Source organism: Lissotriton vulgaris, chromosome 1_1 (assembly GCF_964263255.1).
Source record: "Lissotriton vulgaris chromosome 1_1, aLisVul1.2, whole genome shotgun sequence".
Classification (NCBI taxonomy): Eukaryota; Metazoa; Chordata; class Amphibia; order Caudata; family Salamandridae; genus Lissotriton; species Lissotriton vulgaris.
The window spans coordinates 877,185,984-877,205,098 of record NC_141685.1 but is presented as its reverse complement, the minus strand read 5'-3'; the positions used below and the strand labels follow the sequence as shown (position 1 = coordinate 877,205,098).

Here is a 19,115-nt window from a genome sequence, read left to right as displayed (position 1 = left end):
TTTCCGAGCCTGCCAGTGTTTCCCCTTGAATCTTGCCTCCCTGTCAGCCTCCTCTTCATACTTGGTCAGTTTGACCCTGAATTCCGCGTGTAAGGCAGGGTCATCCCCTTCGATCATACGATTCTCCAACGCTCGCAGTTCCCCGTGCAGTCGACGGATAGTGGCCAAAACTTTTAGCTATGTAAAATCCCCTGACAGTTACCTTAAAGGCCTCCCAGATATGCTCTACTGAGTCGACCGACCCCTTATTCCTCGGAAAGAAGTCCGCGATTTCCTCCCCCAGCTCAGAACAGAAAAGGGCCTCCAACAAAGCCGCCGGTTGTAAGCGCCATGGAGGTCTAGGGTAATCCCACCCAGGGAGTCTAGTATGCATCAGGACTGGGCTATGGTCCGAGTATGTTCTCGGCAGATGCGTGACTGTCGAGACTCCAGGTATGAGTCCGGGGGTGACAAGGAAGTAGTGCCAGTCTGCGGGGTGAAGTGGGTTCCCTCCTGTCTGACCTGTCGTAGGGACCGCCATATATCCACCAGGGCCCCCTCCGTCATGATGCCCTCGAGAGCCTCCCTCGCCTTAGGTTTGTAGTGGGCAGCCCCGTCCGCCCTGTCCATGCTGGGTACCAATGCCAGATTGAAGTCCCCACCCCAGATGACATGGCGGGAGCCCACGTCGAGGATCTTACCCCAAAGAGTGGTGAAGAAAGAGGGCGTGTCCACATTAGGGGCATAGCAATTTACAAACGTAACAGTGTCATGGCCCAATCTCCCCCAGAGTAGAGCGTAACGACCTCCCCCATCCAACAGCTCCCCACATTTGTGAAACGGGACAGCACCCCGGAGTAGGATGGCCACCCCCCTGGCGTATGTGGAATATGATGAGAAAATGCGGGTGGTAGCCCATTTACATGCAAAGGTGGTCCGCCCTCGTGGTGACAGGTGTGTTTCTTGGAGCATGGCAACATGTACATTATGCCTAGTGAGGTATGTGATAACATCACGACATTTCCTAGCATTATTGAGCCCACGGACATTCCACGACATGCAGTGAAGTTGTGTCACAGACCCCAAACCCGCCATTTAGCATAGTGTGATGTAACATTGCTTCTCCAACAAAGCAGAGCAACCATTCCCCAATGAGTCGAGTCTATGTGAGCAACACGAAGTGACATAGTCCAAAAAAATCTTCGGTGTGTAGGCCTCCCCCATCCCAACAATCCCCCCCCCCCACCCACTACAGCGCCCCCAACTTGCCTGCAGCCGTCCAGTCCCACCCTCTGTCCCCTCCCCCTCCCCCTCCCCCAACAGCAGAGTCTAACATTTTAACAGTCAACGTGGGGTACACCCGATGGGATGACGATATCAAGGGCGCACAACTGCTGTACCCGCCACTGGCCTCCAAAACTGTACCGCCCTCGGTGGAGACCAGGGCTAGGCAAGCGGATCCTGGCATACATTACCACAGAAGTGTCCAGGCATCGCCGAGTCCCGTCGAAGAGACTGCCATCTCGGAACCCACAGGAGGTAGAGGCTCCGTGCTCGCGCTATACAGACAAAGGTTCAATACAGGTACATGCTCACGATCAGTGTTCGTCCTCTGCAGCAGAAGGATCATCATCCCTTAAATCAGCAGCAGCAGCATGATCGCCTCCCCTGGCCCCACGGAGTGATTTCAAATAGCCTTCGGCTTTTTGTGGGTTTGTGAAGAAACGTTGCTTCCCCTGGTGCGTGATCCGTAGTTTCGCCGGGTAGAGCAATGCATAGTCCAGCTGCGCTTCACGTAGCTTCTTCTTCACAGGGAGAAATTTACGCCGTTCCTCCTGCACCATTGGGGTGAAATCCGGATAGATAGAAAAGGTTACACCATCATATTGGAGGGATCGTTGAGTGCGAGCAGCCCTCAGCGCCACATCGCGATCACGGTAGTTTAACAGTTTAGCGATGATTGGCCTGGGTGGTAGGCCAGGCTTAGGAACAGGCGCCAAAGACCGATGTGCTCGCTCGACAATGAACTGTGGAGAGAAAGCATCCTCGCCTATGGACCCCTTGAGGATCTTCTCGACGTAGAGCTCCATCCTGCCCGTGTTGGTCGATTCCGGAATGCCCGTGACGCGGATGTTGTTGCGTCGGCTGCGGGCTTCCAAATCTTCGTTCTTCGCTGCTATGACCCTGAGAAGATTGTCCATGCGGGCTAGCTGAGTGGTATGAGTGGAGGCAACATCGTCTGCGTCGGAAATGCGTTGCTCCGTGGCTGTGAGTCGTTCCTCATGCCGATCTACTTTGTGAGCCAAAGCGTCGAGTCTAGCGGTCACTCCATCCACCTTCTCCACCACAGTGGCAAACCCCTGTCGCATCTCCTGGAACAGATGATGTAGATCAAGTTCCTTGGCCGGGGAGGAGAGAGTGGAGGTGGAAGCAGCGCCGGAGCCAGCGTCGGCAGGGACAGCCTTCGTAGATTTCTTGGCGCCATCGAAGCTGATCTTCGTTTGGCGATTCTCAGGACGGACCATCCTGGCCCCCGAGATCTGCACCGCCGCCCGTCCAAACTGCACCCGCACGACACCAGTGGGAACCGGTCAAGACGGCAGGACGAGGCACGTGGAGGGATCCGCCACAAACACCTGTGAGCAGGAGTGTCCAACCAAGGTACAGGAGGGCAGCGAGGCACGCGTGGCCGCAGCGGTGGCAGGCAGGAGAGGACAGGCCGGAGGCCAAGGCTGCCCGTCTCACTGCTGCGTGGAGATAGCAGCACCGGCGAATGTAGGTAGTCACCAAAGCACGGGTATTCCCAGGGGAGACAGGCCCAATGCTAGTCAGCATGCAGGGCAGAACATGCGGCCCGCAGTGCAGTAGAGGAAAGCCGGAGGTCGCAGTGCAGGCTTCTGGCAGGCCCGACTGGGCAAGCAAACAGTAGAGGTGGAGGTCAGAATTGCGGTGACGCGACAGGCGTCTAGGGGCCCCCGTAGGCACTCGGGAGCGATCAGGCAGGCCAGTGGGCACAGGGGCCCGAGCAGGTCAGCACCGAGGCGATGCAGGGCCCCGCAGTCCGTTCTAGCCCCAGCAGGTGAAGGCGCAGGGTGGCAGCGCCAGCAATTGGTAGGTAGTCACCACAGCACGGGTATTCCCAGGGGAGACAGGCCCAATGCTAGTCAGCATGCAGGGCAGAGCATGCGGCCCGCAGTGTAGTAGAGGAGAGCCGGAGGTCGCAGTGTAGGCTTCTGGAAGGCCCGACCAGGCAGGCAAACAGGAGAGGCGGAGGTCTGAATTATGGTGACGCGACAGGCGTCTAGAAGCCCCTGCAGGCACACGGGAGCGATCAGGCAGGCCAGTGGGCACCGGGGCCCGAGCAGGTCAGCACCGAGGCGATGCAGGGCCCCGCAGTCCTTTCCAGCCCCAGCAGATGAAGGCGCAGGGTGGCAGCGGGAGGCAGGGACCGCGGGAGGGGCGCCACTCACCAGTCACAAGGATCGCGGGGGGTAATCTTCGGCGGCCGCCGGCGGTAGGCCTCAGCACCACAAGGCCACACTGCTTCTCGGGGGTCGCCGCGTAGGTTCACCGTCCGTGGCAGGCACTCCCCGCAACCGTCCGCCACAGGGAACCAGCGGACAAGCAGCGGTCAGGTAACAGATCTTCAGGTCCCGCGGCGATCCGAAGGCAAAACGAGGGTCGCACCGGAGCAGAGAGCCCCGGGACAGGCAGGGCCCACAGCCGCGTAACAAGCACCGGCCTCTCGTGGAGTCCCGCAGCCAGCCTCCACGTCCGACAGCACCAAGGGTCCTCACCAGCCCAACTTCACTCGGCGAGATCTCCGCCTCCGACGATGGGAGAGAGGTGAGCTGCGGAACGATTGTAGCGGACAGTGTTGGGCTTCAGATGGCTGGGTCAGGGACGATGCCGGTCATCTGTGGTCAAGGATTTTTGAGGATCTATGGCCAAGGTGCGGGAGCTGCAGCGTTAAGCAGCCATTTCGCGTGTGCGCCCTCTAGCGCCCCATTCGCCTTCAGTCGTACTTGACACATCTGTTATCACTGCCTTAAGCTCCTGCCAGAGATTAGGTAGGAATCCCAGGATTCATCACTTTGACTAGTAGAGTGGATCCCTAGGCCCGTTAACACCTCAAGTCTGTTTGTTAGTTAGGTAGGTAAGACACTAGTGTGCAGTTTGTAAAAACTAATGTCCAAATTAGAGTCCCTTTGGAGATTTCAGTCATTTGGCCTGGAGATTAGTATCCTAAAAGGAATTTCTCCATCTCCGCAATCTCCAATGATAATTGCGACAAATGAAAGTCAGTTGGAATGGGGAGCAACTCTGGAGATCATCATCTTCAAGGTCAATGGTCTCATGTCGAGCAAATGATATCCTCGAACAGGAGACAGCCATCAGCCATTCTGTGGGCTCTCCAAGAGTGTTTATCTCTAATTTGTCAAAAAACTATTTCCGATCACGACAATCGGGTAGAGAAATGGCATTTCTATTTGGAGGGTGGGATCAATGTTCTGGTTCTAGCTCAGTTATCCCAGGAGATTTGCCCTTGGGCAGTGACTCACTTATGATCCCTCAGAGCAGACTTAATTCTGTGGACCGAAAAGTAGATAGCAGTAGTTTTCCATTATTTGTGATTTACCAACTTCGAAAAGAGGCTTTCACATTACTGTCGATTGGTTTGAGTCACAGTAGCTGCATCTTTTTGTCTCCAAGGAGGTGGCTCTTCATCCTTGGTTCTGCTCAGAGACTTTATCTCAGGAAGTTTGGGGAGTGGACGCCCTGCCCCTCCCTGTCCTTCTTCCAAAGGTACTAAGGAAGATTTGAGGAAATGCAGAGTTGGTGGTACTCAACCCATCTCCTCTACTGTGCCCTATGCAATCACATTAAGTCCATCCCTGCCTTGGACCCATGACATAGAAATTGAAAGGGAATGGCTTCAGCTCCAAGGCTGCTCTAGAAATGTTGCTTTACATTTTAAACAAGTTCACCCATGCTGGCTCAAGAATGTACTAAACACACCTAGATGTTTGCAGTGTGTGCCTGCTTGTGTATGAGTGTGTTTAGTTACATTATTGCTGCAATGGTTACTTCTGTACCCCTGTGAAAACTCAGGCTCGGATATTTCCTGCCAGCTCAGACCGAGACTGCCGAGCCACGCGGCGGCCTGCGGGGCAAGCAGGCAGCTGCCACGCCATGATGTTCCGCAAAGTAGCCCAGCACCTCAACTAAATCCTCGCACACGGTGTCACTTGTCACTGCAGCTCCTCTTACTGGTTGCCACCCTTTCTGCCTACTTTTCGATCTGCTTCCTCTGCGGGCTTCCTCTTGCCTCTTCTGCTTCTTGCCATCTCTCTCTTCATCTAATTTCTTTTTCATCCTCTCTCCTTTTGTCACTGCTTGTACTCCATTCTGCCCTGTGTCTTCTTGCACCTTTTGATTCTATTTTCTTAACTTTTTCTTGATCTAGCTCTTCTTTTTGCTCTGTTACCCCCGTGCTGCTTTTAATCCATTTTATTATTTTTCTTGATTTGTCTCTAGCTTGTACTCCATCCCGCCTTGTCCTTTTGCTCTATTAGACTCTACTTCTTATCTTTTTCTACATTTTTACTTTATCTCCATTCCACACTCCTCTCATTCTCCTCTTTTACATCAGTCCTCCCTGTGACCTTTTCACTGCTCCCACTGCATCTTTTCTTTCCCTGCACTCTACCTCAATCCTTCCCTCTTCCTGTACCTCCTCCCGCCTCTCCCTACCTGCTCTCCTGCACCTTTCTGCACCCACCCCCCCCTCTCCCAGGACCTACTTAATGGCAATTGCAGTGCATTGTAGGCAAACCTGTCTGTGCCTGGAAGGACCCCAGCACCAGGAACCCTGGTCCAACACCCCCCCCCCCTTCACTACACGACACTGTGCGCTGCCACAACTGATGCGGCACACCCGCACCTCATTCTATGGCAGGCCTGCACTCACTGCCAGTTCACGTCCCACTACACACCCACACTCACCACCCACAAATAAAATGAACCACACCACACAAAACTCCCACACCACAACTCACACACATGCTCCTCAACACACGGTCACTAAGCAAACATGTCACTGAAGTCTGGGACCTAATACACCCACACACTGGACCTCCTCTTCCTCACTGAAACCTGGCTTAACACAGCATCGTCTACCGACATTGATTGGCACAGAAATACCGTCAGGATACAAGTTTCCACATTAGCACAGATTTCACAAGCCTGGAAGAGGACTTGCGATCATTCAAAAGAACACCATCACATGCACCACACTCACGTAATCAGTCACCCCCTTAATGGAGCACAGGCACTTCAAGCTGTAGACAGATGAACAAAGCACAATCAAAGGAACCCTTGCATACCTTATCACCATCCTCATCGCACCCCTCTCTCCTACAGCTCAAAAGATGTAATCCTCCGGGGAGGCCTCAAATTCCATCTGGACAACCTTATGGACTAGAACTCCGAGAGGGTGTGGCTTGCCGGGCCAAGATGGTGGACGCACACAGAGTGCTCCTGGACCCCTCCTCCATCCGCCCATAATCCTACCTTAATCTGAGCCATCTGACCCTGAAATCTGCAGTGCACCTGGCGCGGCGGTTCCGGCTGTGCCCGGGAGTGCGGAACTTCTACAGTGTCACCCTGCTGCGGCGAGCTGGCTTGCGGCGCATGCTCCCAAGATGGCGGCTCCCCTTTGCTGACTGCGGCACCGTCCACCCTGGAGGGTCTTGCCTGGCTCCGCGTTGGGAACTTGGGTTAGTGGAGGCGCCTTGCCGTGGATTCTGCCAGAGAGCGGCTGCCAGCCCCGGGAGGCTCCCCTCCCTCTGGTAATCTCTTGTCGGCGCTGAGGGAGGCGAGCCCGGTGCGTGGCACCTCTGCAGTGCGGCCCTAATCGTGCCCAGGACTCCAGTGGCACGGCTGCGCAATGGACTTGCCGCATCAGGCAGCGGAACAGGAAGCGGAGGACTGCGGCTGCAGCACCACATCTTCCGGAGCAGCCATTGATCATCCTGAGGCCCAGTGTACGGAGTTCCGGAGCGGGTGAGTCCCGGCGGGGGTCCGGGACAGTTGCATTGGGGGGCTCCCATGGTCGTGGAGGGAGGAAGGGTGTGAGGGCTGGCCCCGTGTGGCCATGTATCTGGCCTAAGGCACTCCCTGGGCTGAACGACGCCTGCATCAGCTCCCCCCCAAGACGCTGCTGATATCCGGGGAGACGTTTCTGGGCCGCGTGGGGCCCCTTAAACTGGGGTAGTCTGGTATGGATCCTCAGCCGCATTAATCGAGCAGCGGGGGTAACTTTGTGTGCCCTCCACCCGCTTTATGGCCTGGGTCGCCCTCTCAGGGGACGAGATTGGAGCGGGGCGAGAGGGGGGACTCTCTCTGGGTCGCTATCTTTCCTGGCGCCCTCCCTGGCTACACCGGTGGCTGGAGAATCATTAATTAGGGCTTTCGGCGCACAACTGTGTGTGGGGACCCGCTGAAATCCCCCCTCCAATGCTTTTTGTGGTGCGGAGTCTCTCCTTTTGGGCTAGAATTGGATAGCCCACCCGCCCACATCAGCACCTACTGACCTTATGGCCTAGGGAGGGTGAGGCTGCTTTCTAATCCAGTTGTTAATGCCCTGCTGGGTGCGAGGTGGCCTGGGCGGGCGGGGATCTGAAGCGGCCCTGGCTCTAGACTCTTCTTTATTGCCTCATCCAGGGGGGGGGGTGGACTCGGCCGCACGTATCGGTCTGAGGCGATCTGACCTGGGCCTCGTCTATGCACTGACTGCCCCTCCTGCTTGATTCTGGCCCACCTTGGGAGGTCTGTTGGTCCCAGGCTGTGAGGTTTGTCTGTTGCTTCCCGGGGTACCATCATGGGCAGAACGGACAGGTCATCAAAGAACCCTGCCACCCAAACAAAAATGGATCGCTTTGCCACCTAAGAGGTGGGGGCGACGGGGGCCGCGGATCAGGGGGCCCCAACATCCGTGGACTTGTCCACTATCTTGCAGGGCATCCACGCTTCATAGACCTCGGTTGAAGGCAAGATTGCAGAGATGTGCGAGGACATGACCCTCATCCGGCAGGACCTCCGAGTTGCCATGGCGCGGATTAAAGAAACTGAAACTCGGATCCCCACCATCGAGGATGATGTTCAGCAACTCAAGGGTCAGGTGGCTACTCTCCAATCATACATGCAGGAACTACACCGCTGGGCAGAGGATGCAGAAAACAGTTCCCGGTGCAATATTCTCCGCCTGGTGGGATTTCCGGAGGGGTCGGAGCGGGGCCGGCTGGTGGACTTAGTGGAGAAGTGGTTAAGGTCGTGGGCCCTGGAGGGCTCCCGCTCTCCAAAGTTCGCAATTGAGCTGGCTTACCGATCCCTCGCCCCAAGGCCGCCAACAGGCGCGGCCCATGACCAGTTATAATACGGGTCCTTAATTTCAAGGATCGTGATGCCATCCTATCTGAAGCTCGCAAACAGCACCGGCTCCACTACGAAAATCATGCAATCATGATCTTCCCGGAAAATACCCGTGAGGTTTAGGGTTAGGGAGGTTCAGGGTCAGCGACGTTCCTTTGGTGATGTTAAACAAAAGCTGAGGGCACTCAACATCCAGTATCGACTCCTTATCCCGGCACGCCTGTGTTTGCTAACAAGACCCTGTTCTTTGACACTCCTAATGAGGCCTGGGCCTGGGTGACGGAAGCGCGCCCCATGCCCGTTGCTGACCAACCCTCACTCTTAGGGGGAGCTGTCCTGTCCGCGCCCATCGCTCCCCAGCGCCACCGCTCCCGCATGCACCATGGACAGAGGGCCAGGTCAGACTCCCCACTGGTTCAATCTCCCCGACAACCGGTATCGCTCTCTGATGGGACCTCGGCTGGAAGGCGCTCTGGATCATCTGGGCACCTGGACTGCAGGGCTGCATCTCCCCGACCTTCCCTGCCCGACCTCCCGGACACAGCCCTCTCCCGCAGCCTGATGCTTCTGAAAGACCCTGCTTGACTGTGTTTCTGCCTGCCGGGCTTGGCTCCACAGCCGGAGGCCGTGCTCAAAACTCAAAAGATTTCTTCCTTTCCGATGGACTCGATTTGATACATCTCGATATGAGATGGGGTCCGCCACGTCTTCCCATTTCCAAGCATTATAGTTTGGCTGTTCACTTATTGGTTATTGTTAGGGCGACAGATGCTTCCGTTCTTGAAGTGTAGGGTGGGGGGGGGGGGGGGGGGCAGGACCGTTGTCTCAAATTATCTGTTTAATTCTGTTTCCTTTGTTCTTTCGTCTCAGCACGCCAGCAATCACAACTCACCCTGATATGCGCCACAGTGGGACAGGTATCTTTCCCTATAGTCACCTTGTTCAACTTGTTGAAGTCAGAGTTTATTTTCGTGTCTCCCCTTGAGGTCCCACTATAAGACTGTTCTGGCCACTTACATGCCTGACACACCTTCGTTAAGCACTTCCCTCTGCATCATGTCCTGGAATGTGAATGGCCTTTTAGGTCGTTTCAAACGCACAGCTGTTTTGCGCTATGCACAGCGCATGGGAGTGGACATTCTGCTGTTGCAGGAGACACACCTGTTGGGTAACCACTGTCCCTTTCTAGCCCGCTTTTGTCAATTTATTCTCCTCCATCAATGTAGACGGCAACCCTCGCCAAATGTGCCGACCACTTGGCAGCCTTACCCCTGGGTCCCACATTCCTTGAGGGCGACTTTAATGCGGTCTCCTGACCAGACCTTGATATGACCGGTCCTCCTTCCCCTAGTAGGATTGCATAGGCAAGACAGCTGATGACCTGGGCTGAATCCTTTGACTTATGTGACACCTAGCGGGTATGGCACCCACACTCTAAACAATTTACATACACCTCGGCGGCACACCATACACAGGCACGCATAGATGTCATCTTCGTTCCATCACTGATCCAAGATGCCTCACTCCTTCCCTGGGGTATTTCTGACCACTCTCCGGTGATGCTCCGCACGGGTCCTCCCCCTGCTATCGTCCGGCAAACATGGAGGTTCAGTGCCTGGTTCCTCCAGGATAAGGAGTCCTGGAAGGCGGTGGGGCGGGAACTTCAACACTATTTTCTTTCTAATGAAGAGTCTGTTTCTTCCCTGGGTACCCTATGGGAACCTGCCAAGGCCACAATTAGAGGGGTTGCCAAGGGCCAGCTTAAGATTCAACGTCAGGCCAAATTGGAACAAATCACTACGCAGGAGGCACAGGCTCTGCGCCTTGAGCGTTTCTCTGCCCATTCCCGGACGCTTCCGACCCGGCTCCGATCGGAGATCAAGCAGTTGTCGCTGGAGGGGGCCAAACTCCTTTGGCGTTCATGCGTGACCAGGGTTTATGGCTGGGGTGACAAGAATGGGTCACTCCTTCATCGCCTAGCCACATATCCTAGGGAAAATCGTATTATTCCCGAGATCGTGGCACAGGATGGCTCGATGTGCCTGTCCCCAGTGGACATGGCCCGTGCCTTTGCCACCTACTATCGTCAACTGTAAGAGGCCAGACCTCCAACCCTTTCTCACGCAGACCTGCTGGAGGTCGAGGGTGGAAACATTCCTTGTGTAGACTTTGTTACTTAAGCTGATCTGGACCGCTCCATCACCCGGGAGCAGATTGCGGAAGCGATTAGCCTTATTTCCTCCGGCAAGACACCGGGTCCAGATGGTCTCCCCAAGAATATTATGTGCACTATCCGGACATTCTGGTCCCCCATCTTGCGGGTCTATATCGGGAAGCTGTGGGAAATGGCTCCTTTTCCCCCCGGAGATGGATATGGCCACTATTGTGGTTCTGCCTAAACCTAACCGCCCTCGGCACGCTGTGTCGATTATCGCCCTATCTCACTCATTAACATAGAGATCAATCTGTTTGCCACAATCCTTGCCCAGCGGCTTAAACCTCTCCTGTCCATTTGGTTTATCCCGACCAGTGCAGATTTATGCCCTAATGCCGCACCCGGCATGGTCTTCATCGACTGCAGTCTGCTTTGGCCCACAGTCATCTCCTCACCCCATATCTGGCGATTCTTCTTGTAGACTTTGCGAAGGCCTTTGACTCGGTGGACTGGTGGTTTCTTGGGGATGTTCTGGAAGGAATGGAGCTCGGTCCTCAGTTTCGGGCAATGTTTAGGGTTCTTTAAGCCATACCGCGCCCCCGGGTCCTAGTGAATGGGGTCTTGTCCGAGCCCTTTTCTATTCACAGGGGAACAAGGCAGGGTTGTCCTCCATCCCCCCTGCTCTTCGCATTGGTGATGGAGCCCTTGCATCCCTGGTGCGGTAATGTAAACGTAAATTGATACTTGTATAGCGCACTACTCACCCGCAAGGGTCTCAAGGCGCTTGTACGAATACCGCTGTGTAACCTGTCCTGGCTTTCCCTGTGAGGCGTCCACTCCTGGGCACCCCCAGGTTGAAGGCCAGGCATCCTTAGCGTTGTGGGGGCCGTTGTGGAGATTAAGCAAGCTATTGCCCAGAGTTGCAGAGTGGGACTCTATGATTAGAATATGCACCGAGGCAAGAATTATCAGGTCCGTGGAATTTTGAGCCCAAGACCCGCCGAGGCGAGGAATTGAACCCTGGTCCCGGACTAGACCTCTGCATCAGGGTCTGCCACTCTAACCATTGAGCCACACTTCTCCACGGTGGACACGTGCATGGATGGGAATGGCCCCATAATGAACCAGATAAGATTGCCTCATCAACTTGGCGGACCCCGCCCGGTCAGGTCCCCATTGTCTTCGCGTTCTACACTCCTTCGAGCAGGCCTCAGTCCTACGGTTGAACCCCGACAAGTCAATTTTGGTATCCCTCCAAGTCTCCCAGGAATGCTTCGATTGGCAATCTGACATACCCCTGCGCCGCCTATCCTTTAAATATCTAGGGATATGGATGACCTTGCTCCCCGAGCTGAGCTGGGCCCTAAATGTTACTCCCCTGGTGAAACATGCCAAGGAAAACCTTCAGAAGTGGCAGTCGCTGCCCCTGAACTCCATGGGGAGGGTGGCTCTTTTTAAAATGATGGTGCTTCCCCGCTTCCTCTACATTCTTTAAAACACCCCTATGTGTTTTTCTTCAGCTTGGTTCCGTGAGCTGGATGGTATGATTAATATGTTTTTGTAGGGAAAGGGTAGGTCTCGGCTGGCGTTAAATACCTGCAGGACTCCGTCTGATTGGGGGGTCTAGGAATGACTCATCTATATATATCATCTTGCCACGCGACTTCTCCCTATACACGACTGGTTCAAAGGGGGTTGGTCTGACCCAGCATACAGACTCGAGTTGGGCCTGGCCAAGATTTACTCCATGATGTACGGGGCTCCTATTCCTTCTTCCCTACCAGCGGTGACAAGTTCTGTGTTATTTGTCTGGCGGGCTGCACTGCTGCACACTAAATGGACACGCAAACTGACCCAATGCACACCCTTGTGGCATGGGACCTGGCTCAAAGACGTTAATGAGCTGCAAGGCTTCAAAGCATGGGACCGGATAGGTATTTCGCAATTGGGGGATGTGTGGGTAGGGGATCATGTGCGCTCCTTCGGAGACCTTCAGAATAGATACTGGCTGCACCTGTCACAATTTTACAGGTATTTGTAACTGCGACACGCCCTGCATATATACCTCACTACAGGCACACAGCTTCCTGATCACAGCCCACCCGAAGCTCAGATAATACTTGGGGAGGGGAGGCATCTCCCGTATTTATTGTACACTGATCAACAACACCTACTTCTTTAGACTGGCTGCGGGCTCGTTGGAGGACTGGGTTGGCCCCTTGGAGGAGGAAGACTGGCGCAATGCCCTTGTGGCTCCTAGAACAGTCACGCTGCGCCTAGTGCAGCTCTATTATATGCACACTTTATATCTCACCCCAGAGCGCCTCCATCGGGCAGGTTTCAGTTCGACCCCAGCCTGTAATAGGTGCGGTCACGAACCGGCCGGCTTCCTGCATATGGTATAGGCCTGCCCCCGCCTGGTGCGGTTCTTGGAGGAAATTAAAGAAGAACTCACCGAAATCCTGGGGTGTGAGGTCCCCCACAACCCAAAGCACACACTCTTGGGCATCACTGATGGGCTGGATGGGTCTAGGAATGAGAAGGTGTTTCTAACCACAGCTACGGTGGTCTCCAAGAGAGACATCGCGGTCTCCTGGAAGTGCCTTGAGCCCCCGAGTGTCGGGCAGTGGCAGACTGGTGTGCCAGTTCGACCCCAGCCTGTAATAGGTGCAGTCACGAACCGGCCGACTTCCTGCATATGGTATGGGCCTGGCTCGGTCCTGGAAGGAAATTGAAGCACTCACCGAAATCCTGGGGTGGGAGGACCCCCACGACCCAAAGCACACACTCTAGGGCATCACTGATGGGCTGGATGGGTCTAGAAATGAGAAGATGTTTCCAACCACAGCTATGGTGGTCGCCAAGAGAGACCTCGTGGTCTCCTGGAAGCGCCCTGAGCCCCCGAGTGTCGGGCGGTGTCGGGCTGGGGTGGACTGGTGCGCCACACAAGAGAAAGTTATTTATGAACTTATGGGTGTACCAAGAAATTTCACAGAGTCTGGGGGTAATGGCTGGGGGGGGTGGGCGTCTAATAATAAAAGGGGATTGTTTATTTTAAGAAATTGCGTTTTAACACTGTATGCAAGATGGGTTGTGAATACTCCTATACGTAATCCTGGATTTTCAAGGGGTAGTGCTGAATGGCTGGCGTATTTCTTTCGCAAATCAATAAATGTGTTTATAAAAAAAAAAAGGAAGAAGAACTCCACTGAACTGCTTGAAAGCCCAGAGAACATTGGACTCGCCCAAGGCCAAACATACAACACTGGCCACACTCTGGACCCCATCTTCTCCTCTAGCAAGAAGGTGAAACTTCAGCCACTGCACCCCACTCACATGGACAGACCACTTCATTGTGTACTTGCACATCTAGGCACCGCAACCCACCACACTGAAAAAACTCAGCACACCCAGACACAAATGGAATAAAGTGACGGAAACAGACTTGCTCAACATCCTCCATACCAACTGACCAGATAATATCAACAATCTACACAGCAATAGAAGGATTTAAGAAATTTGAAACAGTTGGATCACAGATGGAGAAAACTCACTCGCACCAATCAAGAACACCAAACAAAGAAGAACCAACAAGCAAGCCAGCTGGTACAATGATGACCTAGGAGAATACAAACATTTCTGCAAGCAATTGGAGAGAAAATTGAGAACTAGTTGAGAGACCGCCGTCAGAACAACCCATAAGGATGCACTCAAATGCTATCACCACCAGCTAAGAGAAACAAAGAAAAGGGCTAGGAGAATAGAAACCAGCTCCAACAGCAAATACGTTTTTTCCGTTGTTGAAGAATCCTCCAACCCAGCAGCTGCAACAAACACTATCAACCCCTTGCAAACTCTGCAACAGCCTCTCTGACTTCTTACACATCAAAATCTCCAAGACATATAGCAACTTCAACCCTGAGCCCAACTCATCAGACTTCATCGGACAGGTAATCAACATCACCAAGGACAAACACCTGACAGACTGAAACCCTCTCACCTACGAAAGAAAGAATAGCCACAATCCTGAAGACTGTCCACTCGGACCCCCACAGACCGATGCCCCATCACATCTACAACTTAGGAGTAACCGTGATCATCGACGTGCCCACAGCCATTATATGAACACATCTATCAAAACTGTTACTTTCCCGTAAAAATGGAAGCACACCGAGGTCAACGCCCTCCTCAAGAAACCATCAGCCGAACTCTGCAAACTTAGCAACGGCCATCCCATCTAGATACTACAATCCCATCCAAAGTCTTAGAGAAAATGATAAACTAGCCACTCTCCAGCCACTTTGAGCTCCAAAACCTTCAGGACAGCTCTCAATTAGGCTTCCGCAGCACCTAAACTGCCCTCATTGCGGCAACAGATGACATTCTTGAACAAGGACAAACAGCAGCACTCCTACCACTCGACCTCTCTGCAGCCTTCAACACCATGTCACACTCTCATCATGAGACTTCAAGACAAAAGAATAAAAGGATCAGCACTCAAATGGAAATCCTCATTCCTCACAGGAAGAACCCAACTTGAAAGACTCACCATTCACCTCAGAGCTGAAGGAACACAGCTGCCCGGTCTTGCAAGGCTCATCACTCAGCCTCACTCCCTTCAACATGTTATTGAAACCGCTGGCTAATATTAGGACATATGGAGTGGGAACAGTCCCCTATGCTGACAACACACAGCCCATCATACCTCTCACTGAAGAAACCAACACCACCAAATCCAACTATGCAAACTGCATGACCAGTGTGGTTACCTGGATACGTGAAGACTGCCTGAAGCTCAACATTCACAAGACAGAAGTAATGCTTTTTAGGAACACAAGCTCACCCTGGGACTCCTCCTGGTGGCCCAAGGAACTAGGACCCATGCCCACCCGAATGGACCACACCAGAATCCTAGGACTTATACTGGACAACAAACTCACCATGGAATCACAGATCAATGTTGTCACCTCCTCCTGCTTTCACATCCTACATATGCTGCGGAAAATCTTCAAGTGGATCTCACTGAACACCAGACGCACCATCACGCAGTCCCTCATAATGAGCTGTACATGGCAACACACTATGCAGGAATCTCAACTACCTACTCGGCAGACTCAAAACTACCCAAAATGCCGCCGCCAGACTTCCTCTAACTTTTTTTTTAATAAAGACTTCTCATGTATACCCAAATAGTTTTCCTTTGAGCTGTCTTTTTTTCTTTCAGTGTGGTTGGAATAAATAAAATGTGCCAAGAGATAATAAAGTATTTACTTACTTGTAATGTTCAATGCTCTGAGTCCAAGCTTTCTTTCTCCTGGCCCTGTTCCCACCCTCAAAACTTACTTTTTGGGTACATTTCGTACTTTTAAACTTCCAACATTCATTGACTTAGGTACAAGGCGTCCTTTTTTTGGGGAGTGTCGAAGGATATGGAGGACAGAACAGCAACATCATGGAAAAGGAATAAAGACTTCAGAGATTTCAATGGAAAAAAGTATTTCTGCAGTAGTGTATTCACTAGGGTGGTCTGTCCAGAAGGTGGAACACCTAAATTAAGCAAGAACTGGGACAAAGAAAACTTAGACTCAGGATAACGAAGAATTCAGAGCCGTTCGAAACAGACATTTGAGTTTATGTTCCTTCAACTTTAAGTTGCGGACAACATTTTCCACTGAGAAATAGGAAAAACGCTAATTGTTTAAGCTTTAAGGTGTTTCAATTGGGAAGTTCAAACAATAAAATTAAACAACCTTTTCAGCATGGCTTCCTAATAAAATGCCTCTCGCAGCAGCTGTACAGAGAGCACTTATTAGAGGGGATTGTAATGATCCAACATGTAGAAGGGGCATTCGTAAGGGTGCCTTAATAGTGTGACAACTGAAAGAAAAGCACTAACCAGCATTACCATTTCTTCTCTAAACATATTTGCCTGCATTAATTACATCATAAATGAAGTCCGTATTTAGTGTGCGCTGTACATTTCTCTAGGGAGACAAAGCAAAATAATCTCCAATAAAGTGCCCTCTTGCTGGGCCCGACAGGCATCGCAGCGCCAGCCTGGTAAGGAGCAGTGCCCGATGATGAAGCATATCACCTTTGGGTGAGTGAGGGTGACTTTGCTTACAAGCTCATACTTCTTTGGGAACCGATGTTCAGCCAGGGATAATCTCTCTGTGGCAGCCACATTTCAGAACACTATCCTTATATTGCATTGTGATACTTTGGGAGAGTGTATACTGGACTGTCAGTCTCCTTGTCCTCCTTTCTATGTGCATTCCTCTAGGGAGACAAGATTGCACTGGATAGCTAGAAAATATGTTTTTTATGATGGCCCAAGTTTAAATTTAAGAAAGTTGTTGGACACCTTCATCATTGTAAACCGAGCACTTCATTTGGTCAAAGACTATATTTGTAAGTTCAGTAATGGAAGGCAAACTATAAATAAAAATAGGGCGGCTTGCCCCACAATACAGTCAGTATGATGTTCGTTGTGGCCATTTGTGTAACTATGAATTACTAATCATCAATGCCAAATATTACCTTCAACAACAAAGCTTTGTTAGACAATTACTATGCAATTTAAAGGTTAGTCCATTCGAACAATCACCTTCTGTTATGTCTTTCAAACCCAGTGGTTACTACATCATGATCATACAATTGCTTTATTTATCATCTTTAACTTGCCTTTTGTTCAGGCCTTTATGTTTGGCTTTTTCACATCTTTTCAACAGACAAAATGGTGACGAGTATTTTTCTTTTATATAGGTGGAGGAGTAGTATTCACCATTCTGTGAAACATTGAAAATAATTTTATGATATTGGGGCACCCCACAATGATGCTATACATTTTGTTTCCAGACCACCCACCACTCGCCTTTAAAGAATCTAGAAAGGGTGGTCCTGAAGCCGGACACAATTAACAATTTCCACTGAAACGTGTGTTGACCTGGCTACAGTGGTTCTCAGCTGGCAACATAATCAGGGACATTCATGAAGGACTCTCTCTGTGACCCCAAAACTGTATGCCAACTATGGTTCGAAAATGTGTGTATGGATGTGATGTGTGAGTGCGCTAATGTGGTGTTGTGTGAAAGGCTAGGATGAGAGTATGGTTGAAGTATGGGGATATATTGTATATTCCAATGTGCATGCACATTTTAATAACATGATACATCTGAAGCAAACATGTCATGTTTGTAGCAATTGTATTTTTGTATATTTGCACTTTATAAAAGCCTAGTAGTTTCACTTACATGTCTTAATTTTGTATAATTGATGATTGTTTTTAAAAATAGTTTGTCTTTCATAGATGAAAATAAGAATGAATTGACTAATATAATAAAATTAACAATAAATATAAATGGATGTTTGACTGATCTGTATAGCAGCGGGTAGCCCACAGAGCTAATGTTAGCGCAAGCGAAAGTACAAAGGTCGGTGGGAGTTTTTCTCAGCTCCCTGACCCATGAATGAACCCTAGGTGGGTACCTTCCTTTTTGGAATTGAAACTGTCCTTATTAAGAGTCAAGATTTCGGGGGTCCTTGATTGAACAACACATTGTGAAAATCCTGCAGTCATCCATAGTCTCGTCCTGAGCATCACCTTTTGAAAGCGTGTGCTGTGCCTACAAGTAAAACACTATCAAAGAAATATTCCCCCTTGACCTATATTATTTTACTGGTATATATCCAACACTTTACATTTCTGTATTTTTATACATCAGGGCAAACAACAGCTAAAGCCTTTTTTTTAGATTTTTATTATTTTATCTTTGGTTATTTTTCAGTACAAAAATGTCTTTCATTTATAAATTGATCACATCAGTTAATATATTTTATCAAAAAACACATAGTATAAAAACTCATCTTCAATAAGAGACTATTTCATGCAGGGAAAAAACAGATTACAAAACAATCAACATTCACACAGGTACATACACTCCTTACTTATCATACATGCTACATTCATTCTTGATTCTGCGTCCGAGGGATCACAGATGGAAGTGCAAAATACGCAAGGTCGACGCGTTTCGGCAGAATAAACCGCCTTCCTCAGGACCTATCTTGCAGAATACAAACAAATATTTTTATAGCCCCTGCATGGTTGAGTATCTGAAACGATAAATAACATACATTTGTTTCATTTCTTATAGTACTTTTTTCATTGTTCTAAATTACGATGCCCTATGTATGAACAAAAAAGACACAAAATACTTTACACATATTATACTTTGATTATTATGACTCTCTTGTGGTTGAACCTGCTGTGAGCAGAAGGAAGACATTACCGAAACTCTCGTGATGAACATAAAACTCAAACCATTTGTATTATCTTCGAGTCCTGTCTATTAAAACTGGGTAATGTTTGTGGGTAGGCATTATCTACAACTGTTGTTAGGTAATAGATCATAAACGGAAACGATATAATTGTCTATCTATCTGAATCCTCTTTAAGAAGAGAATTTTATCCTTTTTTTTATATCTCCTCGCACAAATCAGTTCCATCAACATGACAGTTGAAAAGTGTTGTCTCCGAATTTAAAAATCA

At 50.8% G+C, this 19,115-nt stretch overlaps 1 protein-coding gene across 2 annotated transcripts in view; it reads right to left on the bottom strand.

Moving 5' to 3' along the window:
- Positions 1–17,213: 17,213 nt before the first annotated feature.
- The window catches only part of POFUT4 (protein O-fucosyltransferase 4), a 40,825-nt gene continuing 38,923 nt past the window's right edge, over positions 17,214–19,115 (bottom strand). The window contains exon 4 of one of the 2 annotated variants that reach the window (XR_015308544.1): positions 17,214–18,170. The gene's annotated coding sequence lies outside the window, so the exon portion shown is untranslated. Of the gene's footprint in view, positions 18,193–19,115 lie in introns of both variants that reach the window. The other variant, XR_015308543.1, reaches the window with a different exon arrangement.